The sequence below is a fragment of the Cavia porcellus genome, unplaced genomic scaffold (genome assembly GCF_034190915.1).
Source record: "Cavia porcellus strain 051 isolate PalLab524CR breed Dunkin Hartley unplaced genomic scaffold, mCavPor4.1 scaffold_32, whole genome shotgun sequence".
NCBI lineage: Eukaryota > Metazoa > Chordata > Mammalia > Rodentia > Caviidae > Cavia > Cavia porcellus.
Window position 1 is genome coordinate 41126512 of NW_026947515.1, and position 20268 is coordinate 41146779.

The 20268-nt window shown below is 39.4% G+C and overlaps 1 protein-coding gene across 12 annotated transcripts in view; it reads left to right on the top strand.

Moving 5' to 3' along the window:
• Positions 1 to 20268, top strand: part of Map2k4 (mitogen-activated protein kinase kinase 4) — a 118361-nt gene that overhangs the window by 38551 nt on the left and 59542 nt on the right. The window contains exon 1 of one of the 12 annotated variants that reach the window (XM_063242137.1): positions 10604 to 10752. The exons of 10 other annotated variants lie outside the window; for them this stretch is intronic. The gene's annotated coding sequence lies outside the window, so the exon portion shown is untranslated. Of the gene's footprint in view, positions 1 to 10603; positions 10753 to 20268 lie in introns of those variants that run through there. One more of the 12 variants, XM_063242140.1, reaches the window with a different exon arrangement.

The following is a 20268-nucleotide window of genomic DNA, read 5'->3' on the forward strand; positions in this document are numbered from 1 at the left end:
TCTGCTGGAATTCTGGTGGGTTTATTTCTGTGTGTTATTCATTGCTTTTCTCTAGCTGCTTTTAAGATTTTGTCCCTGTGGTGGACTTCTGGTACTGTGAATATAATGTAGTGTGAGGAGGTTCTTTTTTGGTTGTGGCAGTTTGGGATTCTATACCACTTGCCTGTATGTTTGTTTATTTCCCTATATTTGGGAAATTTTCTGCTATTTCTGTGAACAGATTTTTTTATACCATTTGTGTTGTCATTCAGTTTTTCACTTATCCCAGTAATGGTCAAATCCTTTTTTCATGTTCTTTTGTTGGTTTTAAGGTATTATCGAGAAGTTGGTCTCTGAAGGCAACGTTTTCTGCTAGTCCTGATGTTCTGTTCTTGCATTGGTCACTTCTGTTGCCCATTCTTCCAGTGTCATTTTTAATCTAGATTTTATCAAAAGCTTTTCATGAAATCTAGTCTTTGCTAAACTAGTTATTCATTTATTTAACTGAGTTAGTTTTTTGTTTGTGTCTTTGAAAGGCCCTTGATCATTTTAGTTTATTACTTCCACCATCTGTTTAGTTGTACCTGCTGTGAATCCACCGAGTATCTCTTCAATGTGTTTTCTGACCTCCTCTGTTTCCTTTTGTGTGATTTAGGGGTGCCTTAGGCTTTTCTCAAAGACCCTTAGATTGGCTTTAGGGAGTTAGGAGTTTTGGGAACTATTTTGATACTGTGTCTTCTCATGTTTCTGTTGTGTTTTGTTTTACTTTGTTTTGAAGTTGGTGGAGGTTTATAGTGTAAAGCCTTTCTTGTTAGTATGGAAATCTGTTTAGTCAGTTTTCAGTGATTTGTTTGTGCCTTACTGTAGTCCTTTGCCTTAGCTCCAAGATCTGACTGTCTTGGTTAATTTGGGAGGGGAGGACGTAGTATATTTGACTTAACACTGAGTTCTCTGGAAATAACTTATTCTAGTAAAGTGGTTCCTTGGTTTATGAACTTAATTTGCTGTACGATTTTGGAGAAGATGACTGTATTTGTGTTTATGTGGGAAGATTGCCATGGTCATGTTTGTCATCTGATGCACTTTGGGATTAGAAGCAAAATTTCGCTGAATGCAAATTGTTTGCAAACAAAAGCATTTGTGAACTAAGGTAGTGCTTTATTTTTAATGTCACAAAGGTAATCTGAGTGTTGACTTATAGAGAAAAACTATTAATAGTCATAATTATGTGACCCTGGTAATATCAGGCAAATCAGCTACAATAGTATTGTCCAAGACAGATTAGATATTGACATACCATAGGAACCAATTATGTACCACCTTTAACTGTAGGAAAAAAATCCACAATTACGTTGTAGACATTAAGAAAACCCAGGTACTGACTTACAGGTAGTATGTACCAAAATTAACAACTATATCTTTCTTAGTGGTAGAACAGAGTTCAACAGTAATTTTTTAGGGTTAACTGTCCAAAATTTACTTGAATTTTAAAGGTAGAGGGACTTGAAAGCTGGAGAATGGAAGAGGAACAATTTGAACCTTAAGCAGTATGATATGAGTGGGGGGTGAAGTGGTACAAGGGTTCTTATTGGGGACTAGAAATGTGTTTATGGAATTAGGTAAAGGTAAGAGAAAATGCTGCTGAGAGATAAATGAGGGAGAAAAGAAAAGTAAAAATACGAGAAATTAAAAGGAGAGAAAGAAAAAGGGAAAAGAAAAAAAAGGAAAATTCCCCAGATGCCAATAAACTGGTGAAGAAGAAAGGAGAGAAGGAAAAAAGCAAAAAGAAATAAGCAAAACAAAACAACAACAATAAACAATGCACATAAGAAAGAAAGAAAGATCAGCTGGATGATTTATTTCTGTGGTTTTGAATATGTAGTTTTCTTTTGGGATTTATGAGTTTGGGACAGTGACCACGTCAAGAGGTGACCCTGCTTGTGCTGGGAGAGAAGGGAGTCAGAGGGTAGTCTGTGCTGAATGGAGGCCCGTTCGGCTGTAGTGTTAGCCAGGGCTCCCGTGACAGGACTTTCTAATCTGGGCCTCCGGATGTAGGGGCAGGGCTTGTGTCCTGTAGCTCAGCCTCCTCAGGGTGTTGCTATCCAACCTATTCCCTGACCAGAGCTGTCTCCAGTGGCTGCCTTTCACCCAGTCACCGTGGCATAACCCTGGGAGCCCTGAAGTGAAGCTGTCCTGTGACTGCTCTAGATCTTGGGGTGTGAACACCCCACTGCTGGAATGGAGTTTGATGACCCACTCTTGTGCTGGGAACTTGGACTGGAGTTGTTCACCAGCAGTTGCCTGTTGAGGCTCACGTGGGGGCAGAATCCTGCACTCTCCCTGGAGAGCGTGGCACCAGCAGTGGTGTGTTCCGATTCTCCTGGAAGTCCTCAGCTTTCACCTTGTCCCTGGACATTCTGTGACCTGTGCTGCAAGCCACAAGATGGGAGCTGGGAGGAAGTACAGACTGCTGCTTTCCTCTTTTCAGGTTCTGTGTAGCTTCTAGCTTTCCTGATGTCAGGTCCTTCCTCGCTCTGGGGTCAGCCTGTCTTGTTTTTCCCTGGGTTGCTGTTTCCAGTGTCAGGATCCTGCGTCGTGGAGAGACTGATTATGGCTTACCACTCCACCACTGTCCTCCCTGCCTGCCTTCCTGTTTTTCCCATTTGAATCCTTGGAGGGTGAAATACATCTTTGAACAGCAAATTCTGCTTTTTAATTATCATTCATTACAAGTATTTCTTAAAGGGAATAGTAGTATTATAATAGAAGTTTTTGTATGCATCACATAAATTTAATAGATGTCAATGTTTTGTGTTTTGGCTTTTAAAATGGAAAATAAGTTGTATACTAAAGAGTACAAAGGATGATCGAAGGAAAAATGCACAGCTGTCATTTACAATTTCGTCAGGTTTGGATTATACCTGGCAGCACAAGTCTTTTGAAAGCTGCTGTATTCTTATAAATGTGGCAGACTTGGGCTCAGATCATGTTCTGTATGTTTGACAAATACAAGTAGGTATTCTGTTGCTAATATTCTGTTACAATCATGAGTGATGATCCAGTGCTTTCAGTGTGTTGACTCTTTTAAAATGTGTCCAATACTGTTGTTGTTTATAACTTACCTGAATTGCTAAACAAATACTAGTTTAAAACTTAGCACTAGAAATGAGCGCTGATATATTAGAATTTAAGCATTTTAGAACCACACGTTTTATTTAAGAGGCTGTCTTGGTTGAGACAGGAGGATCACTAGCATCCCATTTGTCTTTATCACATTTGAACAGACTGTTTGCTATAGAAAATGTAGGAATATTTTAAAATTTATCAGTCAGTGACTGATATTCTAAATTCCATGATGTGTCTACTTACTGAACCATTATCTTTTTTTTTTTTTTTGGTCTTTTTCTCTTTTTATCGGTACCAGGGATTGAACTCAGGACCGCACACTTGCAAGGCAGGCACTTACGCCGCTGAGCTAAATCCCCAGCCCTGAACCATTATCTTAAAGAGTAGTAATTAGGAATTGTGTAGGTTAAAGAATGTAAATGCCTTTTAAACTTTTCTATAAAAATAACAGCAGGTGTAAGTTCAGAAGTCTCTGTTTCTGGGCCAGCATTGTCACTGTGTCTGCAACTGTGGCTGTGACTATGACCACATGACTGAACTCTGATCCTAATCCAAATACTGCATTTGGTTAGTGACTTTCATTGTTCTGTATAGTAAATTAGGGAAGGAACGAGAGAGGAAGGAAGGGGGAGAGAATAAGAGAGAAGGGAAGAAAACTAAGCAGCCCGATTTACACTGCTTTCTTCTCATGAATAAGATTCTAGGCTGAAGAGACAGAGGCAGAGCTGCCCTGTGAGGTGGGAGGGCTTTGTGGCATTGTTCCCTCCTTCTCCAAAATACTGCCCAGGGCATCTGGTGAATCTCGGAGTGTGGAAACCATCAGGCTGCATGAACCTAGAAGGTTTCTTCCATCTCTGAAGTTTCTTAAAGCAGTTGTGGTGATGTGGAGCTCTGCATTTCTGTGGTGGAGTACGTATAAAATATAGCAATGGTAGAAATATTTATAGGTGTAAATTGTGGGTACAGGTGGTTGATGTTTTAAGACTTCATCTGTGTTGACCATCTGCAGTACTCTTTTAGGAGAGAGAGCTCATTTGACATTACTGTTGCAAACTTTTTTTTCTTGTATATAGAGTATATCACTTAAAATTCTTCATGTTAGCCATTTTTTAAGGGTATACTTCACCGTCATTAAGCAGTTTCATTATTGTGCATTCATCACCACTGTTCATTTCCAGAACTTTTGGTATTCGCATGTCTAATCCCTGCGTCTGCATTCCCTATTTCCCAGATTCTTGCTCACCTTCATTCTGCTTTCTGTCTCTGAATCTGACTGACCTGTGTCACTAATGTAATGGGATCAGTAGTATTTGTTCCTTTGTGCCAGGGTTACTTCATTCAAAATAGTGCCTTTAAGGTTCTACATATTGTGGTATGAGTCAGTTTCCTTTCTTTTTGAAGGGTGAGTGATACTTTATTGTGTGGGCAGGCAGCATTTTGTTTTACTGTTTATCTGTTGATGGGCGTTGGATAGATTGCACTTTCTGGCTGCAGTGAAGGACACTGCTCTCTGGATGTGTGTGGAACCTTGCGTTATACTTCTGCAAATTACAGTTCAGTGGGATCGGTTTTGTCCCCAGCTGCACATTCTTTTTTTTTTTTCTTTTTTTTCTTTGTTTGTTTGTTTTGGTACTAGGGATCAAACTTACGACCTTGTACTTATCAGGCAAGTGCTTGCACCCCAGCGTCAGCTGCACATTCTACCTCAGTGCCCTGGATGGCTGTGGAACATTTTTATATGTCAGCAGTTCTTTGGGCAGAGGATGTTCAGCAGAGTGGCTGTGGTAATTGGATGGTTGAAATTGATCATCTGCCATCCTATAGCTTGATGTTCAGGAATGTTGTTCTCTTTGAACTGGTATCACTGAGGTACTAGACGTTAATTTTGGAATATTTATTTGAAGAAATTAATGATAAGTGCTGTTAGGTTGCATATGTACTAAAAATAAATTTGGTTTGTGTTATAAGTCATCTTTGTTCTTTGATCAGAGATTCAGGTAGACATTAAAAAATAGCATTAATCCATAGTCCTGGAAATATCTTCTCTTAAAAGATGTGGCTGGCCAGGTGTGGCGCCTCACCTCTGTAATCCCAGCACTGAGGCTACTGTGAGCTTGAGGCTAACCTGCACCACATAGTGAGACCCTGTCTCCAACACAAAACAAATCATGTCTGTAGTTCCTTTGCTGCTGCAGGCAGCTAGTTCTTAAGTCCTGATTTAGTTCAAAATACCATGAGGTTCTTTACCTTTATTTAGTATAGTCATGTTTGTAGAAACTTTAATCTGTTATTAAGGATGTTTGCTATATAAAGGGAATACATCTTTTCAGTATTATTTTTAACTGTGTCACAGTATGGTATTACTATTCCTGAGAAATTCTTGTCAATTATTAGCTCACTTAGTGGTGCACTGTCAGTGTCTGTCAACATGATAGTGTGTCAGTTGGTGCTCTCAGTTTGCCTTTTTGCTTAAGAGTCTGCTGTTCATTCATACTCTGCTTCTGATCTATAGTAAGTGCTCCTTGGAACGGCTCCATGGTTTGTGAATGTCTCATTTTGAATTCATGTTTCTGGCATTGCATGTTTTGATTTTTTTTTTTAAGTTTTCACTCTCATTCTGGTAATCTATCCCCTTTTAAATGTTACTAAGAATTCTTTCTTAGTAAGCTTGTTTTGGCCCTTGTAAGGTGCAAGGTATCTTTATCCAGTTAACCCTCATAATAGGTTAGTCATTTTATTAGATGTAAGATTCTGGAGCAGAAAATTTTCTTCCGAATTTCTGATGCGTCATTAGTGTTTCCCACCTTCCAGGACGGTGGGACTGTCAGATGTGGACCTATGACCTACTGTTTCGTTTGTAGTTGTGGTAATTTGTCTTTTGCTCAGTGTCTCAAAATCTCACTGTATCTGCTTTGTTTTTGTTTTCTTTTTACTTCTATATCCTATTCCCTTCCCCCTCATTTTTTTCTTTCCTTGTATCTTACTGTAGGTGGATTCTTTCAGTTTAGAAACCACTGTTTTTCATATAATCTTCTCATATTTAGATTTTCTCTTATCCGTTTCTAATGTAACTCTACTTCAGTGTTTGGTCTTTTAGTTTGTATTCTAATTTCTCTTAAGTATTTCCCTCTTGACTTGATACTGTTTATGGTTCCTGCTTTGGTTTTGTTTTGTTTTTGTTTTTGGTTGATCTTTGGTGTTCTTGTAGCGCTCTTTTTGTCTCTGTGAGACACACACAAACACACAATGAGGCGACAACTTGGCAGGATTTACAGTGTGGTGAAGAAGAGGCACAGATTTTTAAATGTTAGTGTGAATGTCCCCCACTCTCGCCACTTGTTCCTTTTAAGGGTGGATAAGGAGTTAGACCGAATCTATGAGCTCAGGTAGCACCACGTGTCTGGCTGCTGTAGTTCTGGCCGTGGGATAGGAAAAGAAGGGAAGATACAGCTTAGTCTTACAGATTTTTATGTAATGTGCATTGTCGCATGTCTCTTCAGTGCGTGGTGCCTCTCTATGGCAGTTTATTCAGGATGTATAACCTTGGGCATTTTGTTCTATGTAAACAGTAAGTTAGTTACAAAAGCCAGAACAGTAACAATAAAAGTTACATTATAAATGGTTGTTTTTTCTCACTGAACAACAACTGTCATTTTGTGTCCTTGTTCTCAAAGTAGCTATGTGTCTAGCAGTCTTGCTCTAGGATAAATATACCAACACACTGTTTTCTACTGAATTATTTTCTTATGCTTGTAGAATTGAATTTCACAAATTTTATTTTTGCTGATTAAATTTCCTTTGTCTTGATATTTGAAAGAAACAGGATGAAATTTTTAATAAGTTTATAACATTATTTTTTGAAGATTGATCTAGAGCAGTGGTGGCAAAGTTATGGCATGTATGTTGTTCTTTTGAGATAACAGATGTTAATGTATGCGTTTTTTTGTGAACTGAAACCTCAGTATTCCGGTTTAACTGCAGTGTTGGCACTTGTGACACATCAGTGAGCTTTTGTTGCAGTTGGAGCACTCTGTCTCTAAAAGGTTTGCCATCACTGATCTAGAGAGTCTTACTACATCACGTTAGGTAAATATACACCTTTGAATAATTGGGTTCCCCTAGATAACCTGTGGGAACATGTTGTGTTCACTGTACTTTAAAAGAGCATTTTCGAGCAGGCACAGTGCCGTGTACCTGTAGTTACGGCTGCTCAGGAGGCTGAGGTAGAGGGACTGTTTGAGTCCAGGGCTTTGTGGTCAGTCTGGGTGACGTAGTGAGACCTCAGCTTAGAAAACAAAACTATTTACTAATGCTTCTTTCTTTCTTTCTTTCTTTTTTTTTTTTTTAATACAGAAGACTATAAAAAAAACCAAAATGACCCATAAACTCACTATCTACAAGTTCATTTTACTCTAAAAAAATGAGTAATACATGCCTCTGTACTGTAAAGAAAATTATAAGTAAAAAATAATCTTCATGCTTCCAATACTTCTCTCTAAAGATAACCCTATTAAGTATAATATATCCTTACAATGAAGTTTATTAGATTTTAAAAAATTTTATTTTAGTTTTTTTTGAGACAGGGTCTCTCAGTGTAGCCCATGTAGGCCAGAGTGGCCTCAAACCTTGACACAATCCTCCTGCCTCAGCCTTCTGAGTGCAGGGATTATAGGTATGTCGTGCCACACCTGACTAGATACTGGACTATATAGTAATTTAAGTCCTTGAAAATATTTACAGGAAAGCTTTATTGTATACTACTTTGTAGCTTGAATTTTTTCCCCCCTCAGTACTTCTCACATTTCTTTCTTTTTTTTTCCTTTTGCAGTATTGGGAATTGAACCCAGGGCCTCACACAGCTGAACACCGTCCCCATTGCATGTTCATGTATGCCTCCCCCACTTCTGTCTTTCTTCTCTTTCCAATCCTGAGTATTGAACTCAGAGATCAAACTAAGGGGTGTTTTGTTATTGAGCAACATCTCAGTACTTTTTATTTATTTTGAGAAAGGCTATTGCTGACTTGCCTATGCTGGCCTTGAACTTGTAATTCACCTGCTTCAGCCACCTGAAGGTGTGCATCTCAACACTGAGGTTTGAGATATTTCTGAGTTAGTATGTGCCCTCTTCTTTCTGAGTTATAGCTGTCATTACATTAAGTGTGTGGTATATTTAACTGGTTTCTTACCAATAGCTATATAGGTTATTTTTATTTTTTAATCGAACTAGCATTTAAAAAAAACAACTTTGTGTTGTACACTGTGTTTTTTTTTTAATTGAAAATGTTTAACCTTTATAGAGTGGTACTTTTTGGCTTCTTTCCTATTTGAGGAGAGACTGGGAGTAGCTGTGTCTTTTTAACTTGGCCCACTGACATTTTAGGCTAGAAGATTCTTTGTTGTGGATGTTTGACGGTATTCCTGGACCCTCTCATGGGATCCTAGTAACACCTGCATCCCCAAGTTATAACAAAAATGTTACAAACATTGCCAAATGATCCTTGGTATAGAATTGCCTCTGGTTTTGGATCGGTGGTACAGAGAGCATTGCAGGTTTACACAGGTTGTCACCACCAGCTCTCTCCTGACTGAGGAAGCTACAGAAGTGAAAGCTTATCTTGGAGTTTGAATGAATGCACAAAAGGAAGAATTTGGGGATGGATATAAGGATATCTTACAGAGTCCAGGAGGCAATATCAGAACCTTGGGAGCAACTAAAGCAACTCAGTATTGTTTGTCATATACTCAGCAAGTGTTTGTTGGGTATTCACCATCTGTTAATTACCGTGGCATGGACATGGGTATTTCATGTTGAAAAATGAAGAATAATTTCTATTTCATGAAATTTAGGCATTAGATATAGACATAAATTTGATGGGGCCAGGGAGAGGGAGGAAGAATTTTAGAGGAAGACGAGGGAATGAAAACATGAATAGTGCACGTGCTGCTGAAGGAAAAGAACGAGATACCATGAACGACAGAAAAGCAGGGGCTGAAGTGGGGAGATGAAGAGATAGCCACTGACGTTTCTAAATCTAAGTGTTTTTATTAGATTTGTAGAAGGAAGTGTTAGTGCTGTATAAGTGGAGGCAATAGAGTGTATTTGAAATTGCTAAGATTTAAAGAATCAGCTTTTGATAGAATGGAAAGGATGCCAGTTTAGTGGAGAATGACTGAATGAGGAAGGAAAAACGGATTTAAAATAAGAGTAGCAAGGTAGTCCGGCATGGAGAGTCCTCCACGTGGTACAGGGTTTGTAGGTGTAGCTGGGATGATACCTGAAGTACAGTGGAGAGCTGTGTGAGGCTTATAAGCTTGTAAGGGCACTATCGGTGTGCATTCTAAATTGATTATTTCGGTTGCTGTGTAGAGAACATATTAAAAGGAAGCAGAGATGGAAGGCTAATAGACTGAAATGTAATAATAGGTGATAGTGAAATTAGTGACAGTGGAGGTAGAAATGGGCAGACTCCAAAGAAAGCAGCGTTAGCACACACTGCTGATAATTTGCATGTGGGTGTAAGGGGGAGAGCTGTTCACTGTTTGAGTGCTGCTCACTTGCCCTTACTCAGATGAAGACTCCTGGTACAGAACATCTGTGGATAAAGGGGCGTAAAAGAGCAAGAGGTCAATTTTAGAAAAGTTGAGACGTTTGTGAAATATTCCATTAGTGACACAAAGAGGGATTGTGTATCTACCCCGCAGACCGTGGTGTTAGCACTGAGTCTGGTGCCCAGGAAGAGGTGAGGTTTGAGATAAGAGGGTGAGAAGCTGTGGGTGGTAAGGTGACCTAGGAAGACAGTGTGATTGTAGGAAACTGGAGGGGGGGCTGAGCCCTGCACCTCAGAGGTTGGAGGGACAGACAGACAGTGCACAAGATGCCTGAGTGGCCGGAAGCAAGCCGGAGCACGTGTGTGCCAGAAATCAGCACTGCTTCAGAGAACATGCGCAAAGGGTCAGGATGAGCTATGTCTGGTCTCCTCTGAGCACTAGTGAGGTTACTGGTTGGCAGAAACTCTTGAGATACGCTTCTGCAACTTGGATTTGTTACATATATGAGCAACAAGGAGAGGTTTAACCATCACTAGACACTGGGGCCCAAGAAGAGAGGATCTTTAGGGCAGCTTTTCTGATCTTTTCTATATGAAATAAAAATGAGAAAAACGATCATAACAGTAAGCTTTGAGTCCAGTTGACAGGTTCTACTCTCTTCTCTTAGCAAATGCACAGTCTGTAGTAGCTTAATACAAACATGAGTGTTTATCTTGTCTTCTTTAATATTGCTGTTTTCCTGGTTGAAGAAACATTTTTTTCTTCTGAAGTCAGTATTGCTTCAAAATATTACAGATTTATTTAATTTTTCTAAATCTTTTGAATATGAATATTAGAATGAAAATTTCTGTCTGGAGTATTTGGGTAATTCTTCTTGACATCTTTTTCAGTTTCTCCTTTTGCCTCATCTTAGATCTAGGCAAAGATCCTCTCATTTTGTTTGTAGTGCCAGGAAGCAGACAGTTTCCATGGTAACTGACAGACTGAGTTTACTGTGGAAATTTCCGGAATTAACAGAGCTGCATTGCAGAAGGATGCATAAAGAGGTATTCATCTAAAGATGCCAGCAGTGTGGACACAGAAGGGAAGTGGCAGTGGTATGTAGGGTGTGCGTGTGTCTGTTTTCCTGTCCAAGGACGATTAGTGGGTTTCGTATATGGATATGCGGAGGTGAGAGTAGAAGTTGGGGCATTTAGTACAAGCTGGCGTGACAGAGTCCGTCTTGCTTAGGGGGCAGAGAGGAAGCAGGGATTTGAGAAGGAAGAAGTGATTTGGTAGCATTAGGAGGATAGCAAGACGAGTGAGGCCGAAAAATACGATGAAAAGGGAGGCACACTGCAAATCCCTCAGCTAATGAAAGCTTCTCGCACAAGAAGTTACTTATTAATTGAAGGAAAAGGAATAGGCATTAGCATGTTTGAGAAACCAAGTTCTTATGACCAGGAAGAAGCAATCTGTTATGGTAATTAACTATTACTTGCTGAAAAATACACAGCTATGACATATGCCCGAGGTGTCAAATAACCTTTCTTTCTTTCTTATTGTACTTCCCTAAGTGATGAGAGAATCTGGGAAGAGTTAGTTGATCCCTTATTCTACTCCCGGTTGATTTGTGAAGAGATTTTAAAGAAAAAATAAGAAATTTGTTTTGAGACTAAATTTGGAAATAAAACTAATAATGAGTAGATAATTGAGATTTCTTAGAAAGCGTAGGTGTAAATTTACAAGCAAAAACGGATATAGGAAATAAGTATTTAGAGTGTTTAAATGATAGCTATGATTTAGCTAAATATCAGTTAGCATCATTTATATTATGTAGTCAGCAAACTGCATCTCAAGGCTAAATCTGACAGCACAGTTTACTCTCTCACAGCTCAAGAGGCTAGGAATCTGAAATCAGGGTGTTGGGAGAACATGCTTCACTCAGGGGTGGATCCTTCTTCCTATCCGTCTTTCTTTTTGGTAGTTCCAAGCACCCTTCCCCACATAGCAGTGTAACTGTGCTCCTGGCTGCAGCTTCACTGGATTGTTTTCCTTATCTCTCTGTCTCTGCCTCCCCCTTTTTTGCTCTCTTGTAAGGACAGTTGTCATTGTACTGTTTAGGGTCCGTGGTAATCTAGAATGATCTCTATTTTTGAGAACCTCAATATTATCTGTAGAGATAGAGTCATATTCTGAGATTTTGGGGAGCAGTTCAATGCACCATATACAGTGTTGAAGAACTGGGTTTTGGTTTTTTAAATTACATTCTGTGATAAGGGTTGGCAGTTCTTTGCAAGTTTCCCTTGCAAACCTGCAAAGACGATACTGTGCAGGGCGCAAACTGCTTGAAGATATTAAACTCACTTTTCAAGAACATGGTGATACAAAATTAAGGTTATAGAACATGGCCTTTGTGATGCAAACATAAGCAGGAGAGTAGCGGTAGTAACAATATTCCCAGGAGAAAAAGTACCGAAATATCCGGAAGAAACTGGTAAGACAGCAATGCCTCACATTTGTATTATCCCACCGCTAATAAACAGCTAATGAACTTGAAATTAATGGTTGACTCCAAAATAAGTCAGAGTTTGGAGGTTTGTTCTTACGGTTCAATTGTACCCCTGGGGGAAAGTATGGTTCAGCTTAATCAGGGAGTGACAGGGTGGCAGTGTAATGTATACTCATACACGCAGACCAGTGAGTCTGAGATATGACTGTTGCTGAAGAGCTTTGTGTCCTTGTGAGAGTACACAAACTACTGACTAGGCAGGAGAGCATCTGTGATCCTTGCTGTATCATCTGAGTCTGCTTGAAAGGCACAGTAATGATAGCACATGTCTACACTCGTATTTTCTAGAAGTCTCACTTGGCATATTTGTGTCTATTGTGAAGTGTTTAAAAAAGTGATATATGCATATGGTAAAGAAATAATAAAGAAGGGACTCAAATGTGGGGAGCTTTGGAGAAAAGCCTCTTTGTGATTTGATAGCCTAATGTGAATATCCTCACCTGTGCACTTCAAAATGAAGTGTCTGACATAGACTGTATGGAGATGAAAAGAATTAACCAAAAATGATTAAAAATATATCCAAAATAGAGCTCACTAAGAATAAGCAGAATCAAAGTAGCCTAACATGCTTTTTTTTTTTTTTTTTTTTTGGTTTTTATCGGTACCAGGGATTGAACTCATGACTGCCTGCTTGCAAGGCAGGTGCTTATGCCGCTGAGCTAAATCCCCAGCCCCCCTAACATGCTTTTTGAAAATGTAACTGGGACTGTAGGAGTTTACCCTGGGTATGGCATGATTGTGACATATATATAGTATATTTTAAACAGAGGGAACACAGAGCCTACTCCAGGAAATTCAGGGAGAGTTTGCTAGGAAGACAACACTACATGAAGTATTCTAATTAAATTCTGTCGGCCTACATGTATCCTGAACATCAAATTGAGATGGTATAAAGCAATTACAAGGAGGTTTTTCCTGTTTAACAAAACATCTGTGCGTAACGTTGAATTGTATGTGTAAGTCTAAATAGCTTCACAGAAAGATTGAAATTCTTTTATATCCAATTGCAATTATACTTTAACTTTTAATTTCTTTTGGAGTCATGAGTATGTCATCTCATAAAGCAATAGGAATCAGATTTAATGCGTAGTTTGCGATTAAATTAATTATATGCAGTACACAAAATTATTTCAGATTTCAAGTCTATCTATATCTAATGTGAAAATACATGTATTCCTAAATGTGAAAATTATTTTTATTTATGAACCCTTTTTCTGATTGACTTGTTTAGATAAATGTCCCCAAAATAATAAAAGTAGCTTGAATCTGGGCATGATGGCACATGCTTGTAATCACAGCTCTCCGGGATGCCGAGGAGGAAGAGTTCTAGTGTGAGATGAACCCAGGCAACTCAGTGAAGCTGTCTTAGAGTGAAAAATAGAGAGTTGTCGGCATAGCTCTGCAGCAGAGGGCTTGCTTAGCATGCGTGCATCCCTGGGCTCGGGCTCAGCTCAGCAACGCGCACACACGCGCAGGCCCACACTGCCTGTCTTGTTGTTTTCTGAAGCAGTTCTGGAAGTCCTCTTTGTGAGTTTCTTTGGTTGTGCTGTAGTGGCTGCCTGCGTGTCCTGACTTGACTCCAGATACTTTCCTTTCATGGCCGCTTTGACTGTGGGGAAGAGCCGCAGGTTACACCATGCAGCTGTGCTGCATTGAAGGGTGAGCACACACACACACACACACACACACACGGTAAGGTTTTCATGAGCCTGCCTTTCTGTTGGGCTTCACAGTGGCAGCAGTCATCGTAGTTTTTATCGTACCTATAAGGTACTCTTTCATCTTTTCAGATTTAAACATTCACTGTATGTTTGTATCACACCTTGGTGGTTTCATACTTCGTGTTCAAAAGTGAATTCACGTAATGAATTTGTTAAAAACTGGCTTTAGATTATTTATAGAAAGTAATTGGTTCCCACTTGCTTCAGAAATAAAGTTCTGGTGTGGTATAAGTAATTTCAGGTTTGTAGTCCAAGAATGTATAAATAGAAGTGTACTTGGTAAAGTATTCAGAAACAAAGATGAAAATAAGACAAAGGCTAAATTTTCTGTAGGATCTCTGCTAATAACACAGGCAGAAATAAAACTTCTATAAAATTTTTCATATACCAGCAGGGACTATTTGATGAAAGTTGGCCCCTTCCGAGCCAAGTAGCCCCCAAAGCAGCATCTTTACCTCCTTTCATGCTCCTCTGCCTCGTAGAAAGTAGCTGTCGGTTTTTCCACGGAAGAAAAGTGGATATCGGTGAATTTTATTTGAAATTTTATGCGGCTATTTGTTATCGAAGTGTTATAGGTGGAAGTAGAAAAAGACTGTTATATACACTGAGAATTATATTTTTCTACCTCCTATGTGTTCATAATATTAAGAGAATAAGGAAACGGGGGTCACTGAGCACTGAGTTCTCTAACTGGGTCTTTAGGTATCTCAGATCTGCCTTAAAACCATAGATAGGTGACATGTAAATTTCTTTCCCAGAAGTAAAATGGAGACCAAGGGCTTTCTCTCTCTCTCTCTCTCTCTCTCTCTCTCTCTCTCTCTCTCTCTCTCATTTTATTATGATTACACATTTATAATTTGCTAAATTTGACATTCAAAACTATCAGCACATTCAAGATAACCTATCCATTGCTCTCAAAATTTCTTGTTACTGTTTTTATATTTAGGTATTTGATTTGGTTCTTGTTTATATAGTCCATACCTCTAATGTATTCTATCCATACTTTAGTTTCTTCTGCATATAGAGTGCACGGTTTTATTGTCTGATCATTCAAGCCTCTCATTTGTGAGTCAGTTTCAATGGATTTTCTCGTTATTGCTTATATTTTTCTTTTGCATACTTAGGTGACTTTGCATTATATGCCAGCCATTATTAATCACTAGATGTTTTTTAAATTTAAAATTTTGAAAATATATTTGAGTGCTGGGGATGTAGTTCAGTGGTACAAGTGCCTGCCTGGCAAGCACAAGGTTAATTTTGATTCCTGGTACCAAAAAAATTTTTTTTTGCATTTTTGAATTTTGTTCTCTAGATTACTCGGAAGGACTTAGATCCTTTCAGATCTTGCTTTCTTAGCTTGGATGACACTAGTGTAGAGCACATTTTATCCCACTAGTAACAGCAAAATCCTAGTGGGTAGGAACAGGAGCTGCCTTGTGTGAGTCGGGTGAGTTTTCTTCTAATACTTTTGGATGGCTCCTCTCTCTGGCTGTGCAGGTGCCTTACAACTGTGTGCTGAGGGCAGAGGACCCTCTGGGGTCTGGGGTTCTCTGTATTGCTCTCCCTTACTCAGTATTCTGTCCTGCTCACTGTGGCAACTTAGGTCTCCCCAGACTCCCAGGTCCATGTTCTGAAGACAGAGGCACTGCTGGGTCACCGTGGGCCCTCCTTGCACCACTGTCTGAACTCCCCAGGCCTTAAACTGAAGCAGCTGCAGGGCTCACCTGTTGTGTGGACTGTCTCTCAGGGTTAATTGCCCTTATTTGCCTGGTAACCTGGTGTGTGTGTGTGTGTGTGTGTGTGTGTGTGTGTAATATTTGTATTTTATGTTTTCCCCCAGTTGTTTTAGCTGTGAGAATTAACCTATCTCCCTATGTGTAGTGGGCCGCACAGAGGTTGCCACACTGGGGGAACTAGGAATAGTATTTTGATGCCTTTGAGAAAGAGCATCTCTTGGTCAGACATTTTACAAGATTCAAAAATTGCTTTTTTTTTTAAATAACGATTGGCATTCTTAATAATGTAGAAAAAATCATGGCGTTTATAAAACGAGATTGGAAAATCTGGAGGTGAGAACATATTTGGATGATGAGGTGACGGTATTACTGAAAAGGTGACATGAAAAAGAGATTGGTAGGAATTTTAAAATACAATGGAAGAGTAAAATCCATTGCATACAGATGTGCACATAATGATACAGAATGATTATAAAAGAAAACATGTGGCGGGGATGGCTGAGAGCATACAAGTTACAGAAGAATTTTACTTCCATAAGTTCATAAGTATGCAGAGAAGGTAAAAGAGAAATTGGAACAATATTTTCATTGGCGGACAAGGACTGATGTTATGAAGAACTTGTTAGTGAAAGCTGTAACACCAAATAAGTACTCGAACCAGGAGGCGTGGCGGGTGCCGTCTCAGCAGTTGATACTTATTTTAGAAGTCAGCTTTACAGTAATAAAATGAAGTTGAAAAGAGTGATCTGACCATTAGCATTTTTCAAACTGGAATGAGGAAACAAGGTGCCACCGACTAGGCGTAGCAGGCACTTTGAGTGTCTGTGCTGCAAAACCAGTTCAGACGAGCTGTTCAGCCATTATGGTAATGAAACAGATTATTCACTCACTGCTGTGTTAGGGTGTTTAAGTGAACTCTGTAAAGCTGTAACTAGTATGCCATTTTTGTAATCTATACACACATAATGCAGCGGTCAGCCGAAACACCAAAATGACACCCACAATTTGGGGGCAGGTGTATTTGTGTTGGTGGGCACTTACTGGGATCTCCCCAAAATATCAGGCCCTGATCTCTGGTGATTTGGGCTTATGTGGGATAAGCAAGCAGGAAGTACAGAGGCAGAAGGACTTGTTGGCTGGGGACTGGCTTTACACAGTGTGCATCATAGTGACAGCTGTGTGTGCATGACAGTGACCAGCCTTCTCTAAGATTCAGAAGCTTCTGGAACTGGAACAGAAACTGTTTTCTGGCAGCTGAAGTGTACTGACTGGGAGCGGGGAGGCTTCCTCTGTTACAACAGAAACATACAAAAAAAAGTTTTAAGTTTTTCACTGCATTGATTGCTTTTTATTTGTCTTTTTCCTGTGTGACTTTCGGAGGACTTTTAGATTGGGTAATACATTTGGAAAAAGAAGTTCAGTTAGTTGTTTTGCTGCTGTATTTGCAAAGAAGATGTGGTTGAATATGGCACATGGTAGCATTGGAAATGCAGATTCAGAGTTGTTCCTAGTAACCTTATTGGCTGCGCAGCTGTATTTCTTTAAAAAAAAAAATACACAACATATATACCCAAAAACTTGGGTAGATTTATTAGGCACATGGATTTAAATACAGCTTTTTTCACTCCTAGTCTAATTAATGTTCAGGGTCATTGTTTCATTATTTTGTGTTTTTTTGTCTGTTTTAAAGTTAAATTTAATTTTGGAAAGTATCTGTAGGATTTCAAAAAATTTATATAGATTTGTCTGAGTCAATGAAGGGGGACATAAGTAGAGCATCAAATAGTAAGTGAGCCAATTGATCATTCTGTCCAGAAGATAAGTAATCAGGAAGGACCTCAGTACAGAGCTGTAAGCTCAGAAACGAGAGTCTTCAGATTTTTAAATAACCAGGTAACTTACCTAGTTATTTATCTGTGCATCGAATTGTACTTTAGTAAGGCCTGTGTGTATGTACTCAAGCCCTTACAGTTAGCCCATCTGTACTTTTACAAAAAATACATTTATGAATATACATATTTCATTTCCTTTGTTTACTCATAGATAGCATCTATGTCAGTTGTTTTCCTCTGTACGAGTGTGTGTGTGTTTTCTGCAGATATGGAACGTCTAAGTCTGGGAACCAAGGATTATTTATTAGACAAGGGATTTAGTGAAGCTCCTAGAAATCTGGGGTACCAGAGTTCAGTGGAGTACTGAGAGGTACTTCTGAGCAGACTGATCTGTGAACTGGAAGATGCTCTGCAGCCCCGAGGCCCTGTCGTGTGTCCCAGTCAGTGTGATGGCTTCAGTGCTGGCTGGGCCCTCTTCACTTGCCCTCTTACTCTCAGATGCTGGGACGTGGAGCACTACTTTCTTTTTGGAAAACCACTAGGAAATAGCATTAGGTAATATGTTAATTAAAGTAAAGTTAGTTTCTGTATATATAAACATGGAGGACAAAAGCAAATGATGGATTAAACTGGATAGTCTCCCCTTTCCCTAACTGTGACTAGAGATAGGCAGGTTGGGTGGTGTAGTGGCATCTTTCTTCCTCTTCTTCCCCCTCCTCTTCATGAGTCTAGAGTTGTTTTTGTGTTCTCCCATCGTTCCTCTGTTCAAAGGCATGAAGGGCCTGCAGCTCTGATTATTGCTGATACTCCAGGTAGCATGGGGGAGGACGGTGCTGTGTCAGTCTCTTTTATTTAGGTCTAGCTGTCTAGCTGTGTCAGTTCCTTTTAAGTACTACATTTACATTTGCCACCCTTAACTACAAAAACAATTGGTACCTTAGCTTGGCCTGCCTTAAGGAAATAAAATAACAAAAAGTTATAGACCAAGGGGTTTAAACCATAGCCATTTATTTTCTACAGTTGTAGAGGCTAGGAAGTCCAAAATCAAGGTGCTGGCAAGGTAGGTTTCATGGTAGACCATCATCCGTCAGCTTACATTTGGCATCTTACTGGATGCTTATGTGACCATTTCTTTTAGCATATTGGAAGAAAAGAACTCTGTGTTGTCTTGTCCTATAAGGACATTAATCCAGTTGGATCAGGGGCCTACCTTTATTAACCTTCGTTTAAGCTTGGGTCCTATTTTCAGTGTAGTCACTTTGGCAGTTAGTGCTTCAACATGTGAGTTTTTGGGTGGGACATTTAATCCTACCAGTTGGGAAGTACTGTACTGAATAGCCTTTTAGCTGGGTGCATTGCTCCCCTGAATAAAAGAGGATCCATTAGGAAAGTTGAAAGGGAACATGGATATTGGATGGCAGCTAGTGATTACTGCCACAGGTGCTCTTGGCTGAATTTTCTGAGTTGATAATGAGGAGCTTGGAGTCAGAATCCTGTGGCGTATTCTCTAAAGGCAGCCAGGGGTGATGTGTATAAAAGTGTGGGCATAGAAAATTATGGGAAACAAGGTGAGAAGTATTTAGGACTTGTGTCTGATAAAATATAGTCTCTGTCAGGAGAAGTGCTATTGCAGAGAGACCTTAGGTCACTTTTTCTTTGGGAGTCCTGGAATAGTGCTGGTTAACCTTGTAGAGATGAATGCCCACGTTGTAACCCTGGACCCCATTGATTTATCCTGTGGTGCCAAACTTGAGTTAAACCTGAATAGTGAAGTTTTAGTTTTAAAAAAATAACTCACACCTTAACATCTTTTGTCTCAAAAACAAAATAACATGTGCCATAGATTCACCACCACTAACGTAGACACAGGCTGTACATTGGTAAAAAAACCTATAAAATATTTCTTCCAATTTACAAGTAATTTTTTCTTTCTGGTAATGGGGATTGCATCCAGGGGCACTCTGCCAAGCTATGTCCTTATCCTTTTTATTTTGAGACATGGTCTTGCCAGATTACCAAAGAACGTCAGATATGTGATCCTACTGCCTCAGCCTTCCCAGTAGCTGAGATTATAGGGATTTCCCTCTGTACTAACCACCTAGCAGCTGAGCTATAGGCCAGTGCTGTGTGGTGATTAAATTTAGCCATGGAGATGGTGTTTACTGCCAGTGCTTACAAAGCGAAAGTCATTATGCACGAAATTTCTCTACAGTATGCTCTGCCTTAATCTACTTAATGAAAAAGATTATTGAGATAATTCTGTTTTCATCTAGGCCTGATTTCCACTTAAGAATCGTTCTGGCTTCACTGTTAATCTGAATGCTCACTTAGCCGCTGACTGCTGGGCTTCTCATCACTCTGGGTGCTGGAGGACCAAGTATTACGCATGGAAGTGTTTTGAGCTGAAATGAAAAGCATTTGTGTTAGGAGGCTGGTGTTGTGAATTATTAACACTGCGATTGAAAATCTGCTCTTTGGGTCACCAGTTCACTAAAATGTTACTCATACAAAGTGTACTAATCTTTAGACTGTAACTTTTGAGTCATAGTTATTATGAGCATTACTATACAGGGCTTGTGCAGAGAGACTTTAACATTCTAAAAATTTTGAGAACCTTAGAAGTAGCTACAGAAAACAGTTTTACTAAGAAAAAATTCCAAAGTTTTGGAAAGAAGAAAATAAATAACCAAACACATAAACTTCCTTACTTGAATTGTAAGATCAGAGCTCAAAAGAATTGGTGATATGTACCTGTAATTGCAGCACTCAGGGA